The 13,439-nt window shown below is 39.7% G+C and overlaps 2 pseudogenes; both read right to left on the reverse strand.

Moving 5' to 3' along the window:
- Positions 1–1,475: 1,475 nt before the first annotated feature.
- Positions 1,476–1,652, reverse strand: LOC130026723 (uncharacterized; annotated as a pseudogene).
- A 3,722-nt stretch (positions 1,653–5,374) lies between these two features.
- Positions 5,375–5,582, reverse strand: LOC130026722 (uncharacterized; annotated as a pseudogene).
- Positions 5,583–13,439: the final 7,857 nt, after the last annotated feature.

The raw sequence follows: 13,439 nt of genomic DNA on the forward strand, positions 1-13,439 counted from the left end.
ATAGAAATGATTGAACTGGGGAGGGATTGATGTGGAGAAAGTGTTCAAACTTTATATTTAAAAAAAGGGGATGAGAGGGTGGCCAGAATCCTGGAGTAATAAATAATAAACAAAACATAGAAAAGGCAACAGAATCAAATTGCACCTGTGTAATAATTTAGAGAATGTGGAGATGCCTTAGATGTAATTGATAATCAAAATTGATACTTAGATTTTTGATTAAACAACTATGTAAAAAAGAGATATCAAGAAATACTTTATTATAGAATGATGATGATGCTTTTTTGTGAGTTTATAGTTAAAAATGACACTGAAGTTTTAAGAATTATAGGAAATCCATGACTTCGACTAGATAAAGGCTAAAGGTATAGATGAGTATTTGTCAAAGTTACATAATTTTGGAGAGATTAGTGGAGACGTTACTGGGCCTGCTTGAGCAAATCGATGAGCAACGGGACGACAGTGCTACAGTGCTTTATATTTAAAAGAATATCTGAGACTAACCAGCAATAGAAAACAGATTGTCTACTGTTGCCTTTTTGGCAGATCTGAGTGTTGGGGTAAAATCCCAAATAATAATGGTGGGTGTGGTGTCAAAATGTTGAATGTAATCAAAGTAGAGAGAGAGTAATGTGGAAATCATCTGCCCCGCAGGTAAGGGGAGGGGGAGGATGGGGGTATACTGGGGATTTTGGGGGTGGATAAAGGGCACTGGTGAAGGTACTGGTGATTCATTGTATGACCGAGACTTAAACCCGAAAGCTTTGTAACTGCTCTCATGGTGATTCAATAAATAAATAAAATTATAAAAAATGGAAAAAATAAGTAAGGTGGGGTTCATGCACAATTCAATCAGCCTAATCAGTGACTGAATAAATAGCAGTACTCCTACATAAAAAAAATGTAAACATTGATGACCTTTGCTTTGTTTGAAGCAAAACTAAAGTGAATCGAGCGTTGAATAAGAAAGAATAAAATAAAACAGTGAGTGAATGAAATTTTTACCGGATGTTTTCTTCTGGGGAAGATGTTCCACCTCTGAAATAAATATACAATGAAATATTGCAGGTGTGTTAGGTTATATCTGAATGGCCTTTGAGTTTCTATCAGATTTCTGGCCCAAAGTTATCAAGAAAATGTGACAGGAAATTCTTCAAATATCTCTAAACAATCTTTGAGAACTAGGAGGCTAATCTGTCCTGCTGCAACTAACCTTATTTACAGGGTATTTGAAAATAAGCACTGCTGTTGCTAACCTAGAATAATTTCAAAGAAACCTCAGCAATTTTACTGCACATATTAAATAGATGCCATCAAATATTAGCATATGTGATGAATTCAGACATTGATCAATTTTTACATAAAATCTGTATATATACATTTTTTTTTTTCCTGGATAAGTCTCAAATATCCCTGAGAGGTAGAGTTAGCTGTGAGTTCATAAACCCCTGTGCAGTCACATTTCTTTTTTTAAACATTGTAGCAGAACTTAGAGTCTAACAGAAACTGCTCCATCTGTTAAACAATCTCCTAACTGTAGAGCTTTTCTTACTACTATGGATAGATCTCCAAGCCTGCACGGTTTGGGACTGGACCTGTCAGTAGCTAGACAGTTACACCCTCCAACTGCCGTGTAACCCCAACAACAGCCAGGATCCAGAGATTATCACAACAAGCTCCCGGGAGAGCACAAGGCAGAGTCTCCTACCCTGTGTCTGACTATCCTCGCCAGGGCCCAACAGCTGAAGACCTCCAGGCCCCAATCAAGGCCTTACTGGGGCCACTCTCCACACACTTGGATAAGCCTCAGACATAACAGAACTGGCAGAGGAACCCAGGTGTGTGGGACCCGGGGCTGAGATCTCCAAGCCTGCACGGTTTGGGACTGGACCTGTCAGTAGCTAGACCGTTACACCCTCCAACTGCCGTGTAACCCCAACAACGGCCAGGATCCAGAGATTATCACAACAAGCTCCCGGGAGAGCACAAGGCAGAGTCTCCTACCCTGTGTCTGACTATCCTCGCCAGGGCCCAACAGCTGAAGACCTCCAGGCCCCAACCAAGGCCTTACTGGGGCCACTCTCCACACACTTGGATAAGCCTCAGACATAACAGAGCTGGCAGAGGAACCCAGGTGTGTGGGACCCGGGGCTGAGATCTCCAAGCCTGCACGGATTGGGACTGGACCTGTCAGTGGCTAGACAGTTACACCCTCCAACTGCCGTGTAACCCCAACAACGGCCAGGATCCAGAGATTATCACAACAAGCTCCCGGAAGCGTGCGGCCGCATTTGCGGCCGCACGACTATTTATTTGCTTTTCTCTAAGTTTTCAGGGTACCTTAAATATCCAACCCGCACGGCAGAGCCTGGCAAGCTATCCGTGGTCTATGCCAAATAGACCAAATTGATATGCCAAATCCAGTAATAAATGGATCTCATTTCCCTAACCCTGAATATGCAGAGTCGAGAAGGATATGGAAGGAGAGGCTGATAAAACACCAAGGCAGACATAGGCTGCCAAAACGCAGAAAAACAAAAATGATTGTCTGTACTTTTAATGCTCGTACGCTGGCATCTTCTGCATCCATTGAAGACCTTATGGTACAAGCGCGAAAGATCAAGTACGACATGATTGGTCTGACCAAAATGAGAAGACATCAATCCCATCATGCTGTTTTCGACACTGGAGAAGAACTGTTCCTTGGAACATGTGATAAAAGAGGCGTTGGTGGTGTCGGTATCCTTGTCAACACAAACTTAGTCACGAGCATTGATTCATTCGAATGCCTAACAACCCGAATCGGACGATTACACTTGAATAAATGTGGCTCACTACCGGCAGTTTCTATCTTTGTTGTCTATGCACCAACATCCAGTTATGGTGAAAGAGAAACTGAGAAATTCTACATGGAGCTGGAGAAGTTCTATAAAGAAGATCACACCTTCTACAAGATCATTGTCGGTGATTTTAATGCCAAGATAGGACCAAGAAGATCAGTCGATGAACTCCACATCGGAACCCATGGCCTGGAATGGAACGAACAGGGTGACAGACTGTCTGAGTTCATCATGTCAACCAAAACCTTCCATGGTAACTCACAATTCCAAAAGGCTGAATCTAAACGTTGGATATGGGAGTCTCCCGATGGACGGTTCCACAATGAAATAGACCACATCATATTCAATCGGCGGTTTTGCCTAACCGATGTTGCTGTTGTCCCAAAATTCCAAATGGGATCAGACCACCGTCTTCTCCATGCTAAATTATACCTCACAGAACGAGGAGAAAAAAATGCAAGGTTTAAGAAGAGGACTCCCAGAACAACCACCAACTGGGAGCTCTTTTGCTCTATTGCAGCAACATGGGAAGATGCCGTCATTGACAACATTGATGAGGAATACGATGGAATGATTCCGCACCTCCATTATTGTGCAAGGAATGCCAAGAGAGAGATAACCACTAAAAACCGTCTTTCTTCGAACACTCTTGAACTTATTCGCCAACGTGGCTTGGCACATGCCTCAGGCAACCACAAGCGAACATCCGAACTGGCAAAACAATGCAGAGAAGCCATCAAGGATGACCTCAAAAACAGGAGAGCAGCAGTACTGGTAGATGCAGCAGAAGCTGGGAAAAACATTCGTAATACCCGCCTGTCCTTCACCAACTACAAAACCAAGATGACTGCCCTCCGACATCATGATGGATCTATCACATCTTCCAGAAGGGCAATGGAGAAAATTATTCATGACTTCTACTCAGATCTCTTTAATAGCCACATCCACTTGCCCACATACCACATACCACATGATGGATATGTCGTTCCCAATGTTCTCCCTTCCGAAATCCAACATGCCATCTCATCGGTAAAGAAACAAAGAGCACCTGGCCCAGACAAGATCAGACCTGAACACCTGAAGAACTTACCATCAGTACTCATCAATACACTGGCTCGACTCTTGACACGCTACCTGTCTGAATGCAAGTTTCCATCCCAATGGAAAACCAGCAGGACTGTACTACTATACAAGAAAGGAGACATCCACGACATTGGCAACTATGGCCCAATCTGCCTATTGTCTGTCATCTACAAACTATTCACTCGAGTCATCCTGAATAGGATTAGCAGAACACTAGATGAAGGACAACCATGTGAACAAGCTGGATTCCGAAAACGATTCAGTACCATCGACCATATCCACACAATAAACAAGCTCATTGAGGTATCTCGGGAGTTCAAGATGCCGCTCTGTCTAACGTTCATTGATTTAAAGAAGGCCTTTGATTCTGTTGAGACGGACGCGGTCATGGAAGCCCTAGCCAATCAGGGCGTACAAACTCAATACATCAGGATCCTTCGTGAGCTCTATTGCGGATTCACTACCAAGATCTCACCATTCTACAAAGAAGTAATCATCCATATCAAGCGAGGGGTTCGGCAGGGTGATACCATTTCACCAAAACTCTTCAGTGCCACCCTCGAGAACATCATGCGACAACTGGAATGGGAAAACATGGGAGTGAAGATAGATGGTCGGCAACTACACCACCTCCGCTTTGCTGATGACATTGTTCTAATAACACCAAACATCAGCCAAGCGGCACAAATGCTGAACGACTTTGACCGTGAATGTGGAAAGGTCGGACTACAGCTGAATCTTACGAAGACAATGTTTATGAGAAACAGCCTTGTTCCTGACGCTCCATTCGCTCTCAACGGAACCACCATCTCCGAATGTAACAGTTATATATACCTAGGTCGAGAAATCAACATGATGAATGACCTGGCACCTGAGTTGCGCAGGAGGAAGAGAGTGGCTTGGAATGCCTTCAAGAGCATTGAAGAAATAACTAAAAGGACAAAGAACCTCCAGCTATGAGCACATCTCTTTGATTCCACTATTCTTCCTGCATTAACATATGCCTCAGAGACCTGAACCCTATGAAAACAGGATGAGAATGCTATTCGGGTCTCTCAAAGAGGAATCGAAAGAACTATGCTTGGAATATCACGATTCACTCAAATGAGAGATAGAATCCAGAGTTCTGATCTTCGTCAATGCTCAAGAATCAGGGACGCTGTCTCATTTGCCAAGACATCAAAAATCAGATGGGCTGGACACGTAATGAGGTTTACAGACAACCGCTGGACTAGAGCCATTACTGATTGGATTCCACAGACATCAAAAGATCACGTGGACGCCCACCTATAAGATGGTCAGACTTCTTCGTCAAGACCCTAAATGATCGGTTTGAGGCTCTGCATGTTCCTAGAACGAACAGATACCATTGGGCTACGCTATCACACAACCAGGATGAATGGAGATGTTACTGGCATCTGCTCAAATAAATCGATGAATAACGGGGATTAAGTGATAAGTGAAGTGATGGATAGATAACAACACTGTCATGTCACTCCCACCAGGAAACAGTGGCCAAGAATTTTAAGAGAAATGTTGCACATGCACTATTGGACCTTGGATAGTCATGCCTCAGTTTCCTCCAGAGGATGCTTTTTTCTGCAAGTCGTGTATGCCCTTGATAATCACCAACCTTGTGCCATTCCCAGACTTCAGAGCAGCTCCCAGTACTTTATAACAAATGCCTAAACCATCCTTTGCTTTACTTCTAAAATGTCTACAGTTAGAATTTTCCTTTTATGTTTGTGAAACTACTGAGATTTATCATCAGAAATGGTGGGAGGGTGGAGGCATGTGACTCTGCTAAAATAGATACAGAACCAATGCTCAACATCAACAGATCAAGATGAAAACACACAGACATATGTAGTATTTGTTAGCAGCTTCATCTGAGCAGAACTGCACGGTACATTAACTCTAACCTCATCACCTCAGTGATCCTGGGTTAAAGCTTTCAAATGTGGTGTTGATTTTGAAGTCCATTAGTCTTTTTTCTCTCAGGCTTGGAGAAGATTCATTCTCATGCAAGACCAAAACTGGCTGCTAATAAAATCTTACCCTGACAAATAAATGGACTATAATATTACCTGCTTCAGGGCAGTGAGATCTCAACTACTCAGATATTAGCTGCAACACAGAAATCGGCAGCTGACTACTACTCCCCCAGCAGTTCCTGCAGACTGCTCTACTTCCTTGCTTATCCCACATTTCTCCAATAGGGAGCCTAAAACCATAGATCATCTTCCATAAAATTGCAATGTTTTTTGTTACAATTTCTAAGATAAGTTCAAACAGAAATATAATTAAATGTAATACAAAGCTCCTGGTAGAGCACTATAAATAAAATTTTGGCTTATTTTGTATTAATCAATATGATGGAAACTTTAACCGGTATAATAAAAATTTATTCTCCTTAACAAGCTGAAATGCTTGAATTTCTTTTTTTCATTTTTATTCATGAAATAAAATACAATATTTTTTGTTGAAGCCAATGGTAATATCTATATACCCAAAGTGTCTAATTCACCAAAAATAAAATTCACAAAAAGGGAGTGAGATACCTATAGAAAAGGAATTATGCTGAAGGTATGTTAAAAATATTTTTTAAAATACCCTGCTTAGAGTTTTATTTCTTGTTTTCTTCTCAGGGATGCTATGAGTATAAAACATAATAATTTTAGTAAAACTGCTACATATTATAAAGCAACAGTGAGACATAAAGTATTATTTTAACCAAACAGAATTCAGGCAGTATCTGATAGGTGTAATAATTTGATAAATTTTATCTCAGCTAAGTATTTAATATGTTTGTTTACAAAAAAAATGAAACACTAAATTTTTTGCCTAGGAAATTTGCATCGCTTCCCCAACATTATAAAGAATGTTTATCTTTCTCTCTGATAAGCCTTTTCAACTATCCACTGATTTATTCATTACAGGTAAACTTTTCTTTCTATTTGCTTCATCCTAAGCAACACCCACGTACCATTTTACTGTAATTTCAATGTTTGCCTAAATTCTGAACATAGATTCAGTTTAAAATTGTGTAATTTCATGTCTTCCTCATAGAGAGATTCAAGGGAAATAATCCTACTCAAATAATTATTAAAAAAAAGTAGAGCATCATTCAGTACAAATTTATATGACAAGAGAAAACACAAATACATAAGAAGAATGTGTCCAAAACCAAGATTGTAAATCAATGCAGGCTTTCTTGGGGAATGCAGTTAGGAGGAATACAGCAAAAGTTAATGAGGACATATTAAGCAATAAGACAAATAAGTTACATGAAATCTAAACTGTTTAAGGTTATCGGGTCAATTTGTATCATAGCTGGTCAAGTAAATGAGAAAGCAGACTTGTACTAAAGAATATTGGTACAAGATAAGAGGCTTTATTCAAAGATTTCAAGATCTTGGAAACTTTCAAAGTGAAAAAAATTATTTTTAAATAAAATATTTATAATTTTGGAAACATTGCATGCGACATTGTGTAGATCACTTAATGTGTCAAGCATGATGTTTTCAGCTGTAAAATGAAAATATTTGAAGTAGTTTTTTAATAAGTTATTTGTTAGTTAGTAATTGCTATTACTTAGCATTCATTGAATATGAAGTGAAACTGTGATTCAGTATTTAAGGAATACATTAAAAATACTGCAAATTTAAATCCCTTGGGGCTGGAGAGAAAGTACAGCAAGAAGAATGCTTGCTGTGCACACATGGCCAACCTGGGTTTGATCTCCAGCATCCCTTACTGTCCCTAAAGCTCACCAGGAGCGCAGAGCCAGAATTAACCCTTGATCATTGCGATACATGGTCCTAAACCAAAAATAAATAAATTAAGTCTCTCGCTCTAGATGTTTGAATTATGGAATACTGACTTCTAAATCACACACTGTGGTTTTGAATCCCACCTCAGGTGCAAAAATAAAATAGATTTCATCAATTTTTCTTTCAATTATTAAGTTTCTCCAAATCTTATTATTTACAGAGTAGATGACTGTTATTTTATTAGGACTTTTTTGTTTTTTTAAGAATAGAACCATTTATAATAGAAGGAAAGTAGACTTAACCATTCCATGAATGAATCATTCCAAGTTTAGGTACTTTTATTTATTGTATTTCTCTTATTTTTGAATGTGTAACATAATTGGGTGGAGTGATAGCATAGCAGATAGGGCATTTGCCTTGTACACAGCCGACTCAGGTCCGATTCCTCCATCTCTCTCAGAGAGCCTGGCAAGCTACCAAGAGTATCGCGCTCTCACGGCAGAGCCTGGCAAGCTCCCGGTGGGGTATTTGATGTGCCAAAAACAGTAACAAGAAATCTCACAATGGAGACGTTACTGGTGCCCGGTCGAGCAAATCTATGAACAATGAGAGGACACTAACATAATTGTACAAAAATATGAATGGTTGTCTTTTTAATTAATGTATATCACTGTAACTAGTTAGCAATACTGTATTGGGGAAATGCTATCTTCCATCAATGTGAAATTTTAATTATATTTATCAAATGTTAAAAGTAAAATAAAATACTCTAAAAAAATCCAGTCGTCCTTGGGATATGGTGCCACCAACAGGTCAACCTGTATGTGTGGGGTAAATGCATCATCAGCCTAATAGTACCTTCAGGCTTCCTGACACCCCAAAATTGCTGCTGTGCCTTTGGCCCAACCCCAACAATTTGGAACTAAGTTTACCAAGAAATTAAACAGCCAAAAATTAGGTATGTGAGAGCCATGCCCACAAACCACCTCCGGCTGAACTATACAAGCTCATTTATTGGCTTTATTTCAGAGACCCATAGATAAATCTCAAAAGAGATCAAAAACCACAGTTAATCTCAGACCCATAGATAGCTGGACAGACTAGGTAGGCATGGGGAGGAGGCAGGTTGGTCTGTGCCTGCCCAAGCAGATACCCCAGCAGCCACTTGCTTCCACAATCCAAAGCCGCTGCCATATCCCCAGCCTGACTCCACCATCTCAGGATGGATCTCACCAAGATATAACCTGCTGAAAATTTGGGTATTCAGGTTTTGTGACTAAAATCTCCAGGCTTTCACAGAGTTGGGGTGGGCTAATTCCTCCAACATCCCAATATACATGGAAGCAATGGCAGTTATCCCCCACGGACCAATTCCAAGGCCACCCTATAAATACTATTACTAGCCTTGCTTCAGAGACCCATAAATAAATGTCTAAAGAGATCAACAGCCAAAGACACAGCAGCAGGTCATGGAAGACATCACAGGGCCGGAGATCACTCCAGACCCCAGAGCTAATTTCACCAGGACACCCCATATGGAGTAGGTGCAGTCACCCAAACTACTTCAGATGAAATCCCAGTGACCAAGAGCTTCCACAAGCAAGTTCCAGGTATGCAGTTTCCAGGATTAAATCTCCATGCCCCATGGCAGTACAGGTGCCAGGCTGTCCCTCTCCTGCTCCCCGCCCACTCCTCTGCCTGACTGCCACACACAATGTGCCTTTGGATGCCATCTTAGTGAACCAACAGCCCTGGTCCAGAGACACCCAGTTGAATGCCAAAATGGTTTAGTGCCCTACAGAAATGTCTCTGGAACCCAATCATTTACAATCTAGGGTTCCAGAAGCATGGGGCCACATTCACCATGATATTCAAAATGTGCAATGGACAACAAATGATCTAGCATCTGCTCCAGCAGGCAGGCTTGAATGGTTGTGGTAAAATTTGAATAAAACTTAATGCCTGAAAGTAGAGAGAGAGTATTGGGGAAACTGCCTGCTATGGAGGCAGGGTGAGGCCTGGTATGTGAGAGGAGGGGGTTATACTGGGGACACTGTTGATGGAAAGTGCAATGTTGAAGCAATGAGTGTGCAATCATTGTACGGCTGAATCTGGAACATGAAAGCTTTGTAATTGTATCACACAGTGATTCAATAAATTTTATTTTAAAAAATTCAGTAGTCCTCCTCACAGAATAATGTATAACTTCATCATATAAGAAAAAATAAACATCTTTATTTTTTATTATTTTTAACATACTTCAAATCTTTTTTCATTAGCCTAAAATTGGGAGAATTTAATGTGTAGCTGTATGTCAGACATTACTTTTGAAAGCTATGCTTATATCACAGATGTTTGGAAAAGAGATGAAGAACAATATGGAAAATATTCTGCCACATTCAGGTTTTTGTTCACCTGCATTTCTTGGAACATTCAAAATTAGTTTCTTTTTTTAGATAATATTTTAAATTTATACAACATGTATAAATTTTAGACTTTATATTTCCACATCTACAGCTTCAAAACTTCTCAAAATTCTAATTTCTCTTTACCATTACACAATTAACTCTACCTATTAGTACTTAAAGTTGCATTAGACTTATTCAGATGCCTATAGAGACAAGAAAGATTATTTATGGCCAGATATAATTAGAGAAACAGAAATCAAAACCACAATGAGATATTACTTCATATCTATTAGGGACATAAAAAAATAAATACTTGTGAAGATGTGCATAAAGGGATTCTCAGACACTGTCAAAGTGTAAATTGGTGTAGTCATTATGAAAAATGAGATGAAGCAGGAGACCCTCAAGGCTGACTCTCTGTGCTGGTAAAATAATTTATCTTTTTATGAGACGTTTAGGTCAAAGAAAATAAAGATTAAGTACTATATTTGCTCTGAGAGGGAATCTCTCTCTCTCTCTCTCTCTCTCTCTCTCTCTCTATCTATCTATCTCTCATATAGTTTTAGGTGTCTATTATTGTTTTTGATGGAGAGTTATTTTAGGAACATCATGAATTTTGGGTTTCACCATAGCAGTCTTGACTGTGACTAAAAATTAAATGGGGGACCCATGTTTGGGGGTCTAATATGAGAGATTAATTTTTTGAACCAAATAGGTGAATTGTGCTTAGGTCTTAGGTGCTGGGATTTCACCACTGTCAGCTAATTGAATGGTTAACTCCTGCCAAGTGTATTTTAATCCTTCTCAGAGTAGTTGAGCTGAAGGGGTCCGGTACCTATGACAGCTTTATCTATGTGTAAATTGGGGGACTTTCACAGAAGCTGAGTGAAACCACATTCAGAGTAGGAGCTTGCTAGACCATTTTGATTTTAAGTTTTACACACACACACACACACACACACACACGCACGCACACACACACACACAAATATGTTCGTACTGAGTCATGTTCACTATTGTTGACTAAAAACCAAACTTCACATACAATGAATCTATATACATTTATTCATTTTAACATTTGAGAGAGTTGTGATAGATGCGTAAGTTCTCTGGTATCAAATATTAGGGGAAAGGCAGTTAATTCCTAACTGATTCATCAATATGAGTCCCTTAATATTTTTTCACATCTTATCTTAAAAGATTGTGTCACTGTCACATTTATAAGCAATATATATTTTGTTTTCCTACTTATTTTAATGTAAAATGTATAAATATGTTTAGAAAGACTTGTGTGTTATCTCTATACAATTGTATTATCTATATACAACTTCTACTACCATAAGAAATATAAATCACTTCTATTAACATTTTGGCATTTGGATATGGGTGGGGCACCAAGTGGTGCTTAGTGAATCATGAAATGTCAGACAAAAAACAAATAGGCCTCACTCAGGCAAAAAATACATTCAGTCCTTTGAACTTTCTTCCTGGCCCTTACTAACAATTTAAAATTCTCACCCAATGACAAAAGGTAAGGGTACTCTATTTTATGTGCTTCCCTGTAAGACTAGGTGTTGCTTATATCAACCTCCCCCTTACCTGCCTTCATTAGTAGCCTTAGTATTCACAAGCTCAGAGTGGATGTATTACTTACATTTTGCATAGTAGAAAGAATAAGAACTTGATTTAGAAATATGAATTATCTAGTGTAACCTTTATTTTTAATTTTTTTGGACATAGGAAGGGGAGGTGAGCAACATCTGGCTGTGTTCAGAGCTTACTCTTGGCCTTGTAATCACAGATCACTCCTGGCTGCCTCAGGGGAGCATGTAGGGTGCCAGTGATAGAGCCTGCGTTGACCCTGTACAAGTCAGGGCCCTACTTGATGTACTATCTCTCTGATCCCACTAGCATAGCTTTTAAAAGAGATAACTTTGGTCACGAGAGATAGCAAAGAAGCTAAGGCATTTTCCTTAAATACAACTTGCCATGGTTCTAGACACAGCATATGGCTCCCAGTATGCCCCAAGAGTAACCCCTGATTATCAACAAGGATATACAAAATACTGGTGGAACTCCACAAGAAGAAAACATCCAACCCCATCAAAAAATGGGGCAATGAAATGAACAGAAACTTTCTCAAAGAAGAAATCCGAATGGCAAAAAATCACATGAGAAAATGCTCTACATCGTTAATCATCAGGGAGATGCAGATCAAAACCACAATGAGATACCATCTCACACCTCAGAGACTGGCCCACATTCAAAAGAACAAAAGCAACCGATGCTGGCGCGGATGTGGCGAGAAAGGGACACTCCTTCACTGTTGGTGGGAATGTCGACTAGTTCAGCCCTTTTGGAAAACAGTATGGACGTTTCTCAAAAAATTAGAAATTGAGCTCCCATTTGACCCAGCGATACCACTCCTGGGAATATACCCCAGAGAGGCAAAAATGTGTAGTCGAAGTGACATCTGCACTTGTTTGTTCATTGCAGCACTCTTTACAATAGCCAGAAATTGGAAGAAACCTGAGTGCCCAAGAACAGATGACTGGTTAAAGAAACTCTGGTACATCTACACAATGGAGTACTATGTAGCTCTTAGAAAAGATGAAGTCATGAAATTTACATACAAGTGGTACAATATGGAAAGTATCATGCTAAGCGAAATGAGTCAGAAAGAGAGGGATAGACATAGAAAAATTTCATTCATCTGGGGGATATAAAGCAACAAAATATGAGATCAATACCTAAGAATAGCTGAGATCAACACCAGGAGGATTACTCTATAACTTAGAGGCCAGCCAGATATTCTAGGGGAAAGGGCAGTTCAGATAGAGAAGGGAACACCAAATGAAAGGTGTTTGGAGGATCCTCCCAGGAGGGGAAATGCATGTTGAAAGTAGACTATGGACTGAACATGATTGCCACTCAATGCCTCTTTTGCAGACCACAACACCCAAAAGGAGAGAGAGAACAAAGGGGAATGCCCTGCCACAGAGGCAGGGTGGGAGGGTGGTGGGGGGAAATGGGCACTGGTGGAGGGATGGGTATTTGATCATTGTATGACTGAAACTCAGGCACAAAGATTTGTAAATCTACAACTGTACCTCATGGTGCTTCACTAATAAAAAAAAAAAGCAGAAAAAAAAAAAGAGTAACCCCTGAGCATAAGTCAGGAAAAAAACTGAGCACAGATGAGCGTGTATCCAAAACTCAAATTTTTAAATAAGATATAGTGACATGACATTCCACATTCTAAAATGTTATAAATACAAGATACTATGAGTAATGGGATACATGTATAACACATTTTCAAAAGGTAACCTACTATT

This window comes from Sorex fumeus, unplaced genomic scaffold, assembly GCF_029834395.1.
Source record: "Sorex fumeus unplaced genomic scaffold, SorFum_2.1 ptg000034l, whole genome shotgun sequence".
NCBI lineage: Eukaryota > Metazoa > Chordata > Mammalia > Eulipotyphla > Soricidae > Sorex > Sorex fumeus.